We start from the raw sequence: 3,571 nt of genomic DNA on the forward strand, positions 1-3,571 counted from the left end.
ATAATAAATAGTTCTGGAAAAACAGCAGAATACACTTCCATTGCCCAGGTGGAGAAATAGTCCACTAAACACCATGAACAACCAAGGTGACAAGGAGTCTTAGAAAGAGAAAAATCTCCTGAAAATAAGCTTAGAGACCTAGATATATACGAAGTAAATGACAGAGAATTCAGGATGGTACTTCTGACAAAACTCAATGAGTTCCAAAATGAGTCATATCAACAATTTCAGGAATTAAAAAAATAACTAGATGAGCAGAGCAAGGAGATTGAAACCCTCAAAAAGAACAGATCTATTGGAGATAAAAAATAAAACATAAAAACATAATGCAAGAGTTGAAAAATGAAATAGCAAGCTTGGGAAATAGAGTCAATCAAATGGAGGAAAGGATCAGTGATATCTAAGACAGAAATCTAGAAATAAATCAGAAAGAAGAGAGAAACCGAAGAATGAAAAATACTTAAAGAGAAATACAAGAACTAGCTGATATCATCAGGAGAAGAAACATAAGAATAATGGGCATTCTCGAAGGCAACAAAAAGGAGCAGGTATTAGAAAGCATTTTCAGACAAACGGTTGATGAGAATTTCCCAAATCTAAGGAATGAGCTGGAGTTTGGAATTCAAGAAGTCAATAGGACGCCCAGTTATGTGAACTCCAAAAGGCCTTCACCAAGATACATTGTATCAAAGTTATCAAAAATCAACGAAAAAGATAGAATTCTCAAGGCAGCCAGGGAGAAGAAAACAGTAACTTATAAAGGAAAATCCATTAAATTATCCTCAGACTTCTCAGAGCAAACCTTACAAGCCAGAAAGGAATGGAATCAAATATTTAAACTATTAAGTAAAAGGAACTACCAGCCTAGAATAATGTATCCAGCTAAGCTCTCCTTTACATATGAAGGAGAAATAAAGACCTTTCCAGATATACAAACATTGAGGGAATTCTCTACTATGAGGCCTGCACTACAGGAAATACTGAAAGAGGTCAGTTCACTTAAAACAAAATGAAAAAAAAAACATAATTAAGAGTAAAGTGACTATCAGGCAAATAGAAGCAGAAGAGTGCAATCTTTACTAAGAACAAGGCATTATAAGCTTAAATAATAAGAGAATTGGTATAGCAGGTAGTAATGTCCATTCAGCATACATAGGGACAAATTGAGATAACAACGACTGAAAAGGGGAATACTCAAAGATCCAAATTCACAATGGGGAATTGAGATAAGGCACACGCAGAAGAAAATAGATGATTTTATGTATATAACTATCCTTTTCATACTCATAATGGTAACCACACACCAAAGATTCAGAACTGAAGTATGTAACATAAAAAAGGAAGAACCAGAGGGACAACCCACAAAACCCAACCACAATAAAGAAAACAGAAACACAAGGAGAAGGAAGCAATGGAAACACCATGCTAACAGAAAGCGAAAAATAAAATGGCTAAAAGAAGATCTTATATTTCACTAATCAACCAAAATGTAAATGGACTGAACTCAACAATAAAAAGGCACAGAAATGTATACGGCCATGCCACCCTGAACAAGCCCAATTACATCTGATCTTGGAAGCTAAGCAGGGTCAGGCCTGATTACTATTTGGATGGGAGACCACCTAGGAAGACTAGGTGCTATAGGTGTAAAAAAATAAGGGATTGTAAGCTGACAATGTCCTTGCAATCTGTGAGGTAAACCAATGGTTGCCTCGCCTATAAATAAATTAAACAAACAAACAAACAAATAAATAAATTTCCAATTCTGTCATATAAAAAATGAAAAATAAAATTAAAATATTAAAAAGACAGAATTGCAGATTGGATCAAAAAACAAAACCCAACCATATGCTGTCTCCAGGAGACACATCTCAGCTCCAAAGACAAATATAGACTCAAAGTGAAAGGGTGGGAAATGATATTGCAAGAAAATGGCATTCAAGAAAAGCAGGAGTAGCAGTACTAATATCGGATGAAATAGACTTCAAAATAAAAAAAGTTGAAGAAAGATACAGAGGGACAATTCATAATGATAAAGAGAATCATGCACCAAGAAGACTTAACACATTAATATCTATGCTCCCAATCAGGGAGCCCCGAAAGATGCAAAGCAATTACTAACATAACTAAAGGAAGAAACAGACCAAAACACTATCATAGTAGGGGACCTAAATACCCCACTGTCAGATATGGACATATCATTAAAAACAGATAATTAATAAGAAAATAACATCCTTAAATGACACATTAGACCAACTGGACATAATTGACATTTACAGAGCCTTCCATCCCAAAACAGCTGCTTATACATTCTTCTCTTAATGCACATGGAACATTCTCAAAAATCTACCACATACTGGGACACATAGATAACCTCAACAAATAGAAAGTTGAAATCATACTAACTCTACTATCTGACCATAATGCTTTGAAATTAGATCCACTGCAAAAAGAAATCAGGAAGAACCATAAATACATGGAGATTAAACAACACGCTACTGAAGAATAACTGGGTGAGGAAGAAATAAAAAGAGATGTCAAAAGATACATAGAAACAAATGATCATGATGGTACAACATATCAAAACTTTTGGGACATAGCAAATGTGGTCATAAGAGGAAAGTTAATAACATTACAGGCCTATCTCCAAAAACAAGAATGAGCCCAAATAAACAACCTAATGCTTCATCTTAAAAAACTAGAAAAGGAAGAACAAATGAACCCTAAAGTCAGCAGAAGGAAAGAAATAATCAAAATTAGGTCAGAAATAAATGCAATTGAAAACAAAGAAACAATTAAAATAAATGCAACAAAGAGCTGGTTCTTTGAAAAGTTTAATAAAATTGACTACCCCTTTGCTAGTCTTACTAAAGAAAAAAGACAAAGGACACAAATAAAGAAAATCAGGGATGAAAGAGGGGAAATTACGACTGACATTGCAAAACTACAAAGGATCATGCAAGAATACTAAGAAAAAGTATATAATACCGAATTTAATAACCTTGAAGAAATGAACCAGTACTTAGAAAAATATGATCTTCCTAGCCTGAATCGAAAAGATCTGGAAAATCTAAATAGACCAATTAGTAGCAGCGTGGAAATTGAAAGAATCATCAAAAGCTTAACAAAAAGTAAAAGTCCAGGACCAGATGGCTTCACCAGTGACTTCTACTGAACATTCAAAGAAGATTTAATACCTACGCTCCTCAAACTCTTCCAAAAAATTGAAGAGGCCAATATTTCATGAGGCCAATATTACTCTGATATCAAAACCTGGTAAAGGAACACAAAAAAAGAAAACTACCAACCAATATCGTAAATAGGATACTAGCAAACTGTATATAGCAACATATTAAAAAGATAATACACCACAATCAAGTGGGCTTCATCCTAGGGGCACGGGGATGGTTCAACATATGAAAATCGATTAATGTGATACACCACATGAACAAATTAAAAAATAAGAATCATAAGATCATATCAATAGATGCAGAGAAAGCCTTCAACAAGATATGGCACCCATTTATGATCAAAACACTTAACAAAATTGGTATAGAAGGAAAGTACCTTA

General features: G+C 34.1%; 1 pseudogene; it reads left to right on the plus strand.

Annotated features, from left to right (window-relative positions):
• Window positions 1–1,528: 1,528 nt before the first annotated feature.
• On the plus strand, window positions 1,529–1,647 carry LOC118608019 (annotated as a pseudogene).
• Window positions 1,648–3,571: the final 1,924 nt, after the last annotated feature.

Source organism: Rousettus aegyptiacus, unplaced genomic scaffold, assembly GCF_014176215.1.
Source record: "Rousettus aegyptiacus isolate mRouAeg1 unplaced genomic scaffold, mRouAeg1.p scaffold_m13_p_9, whole genome shotgun sequence".
Taxonomy (NCBI): Eukaryota; Metazoa; Chordata; class Mammalia; order Chiroptera; family Pteropodidae; genus Rousettus; species Rousettus aegyptiacus.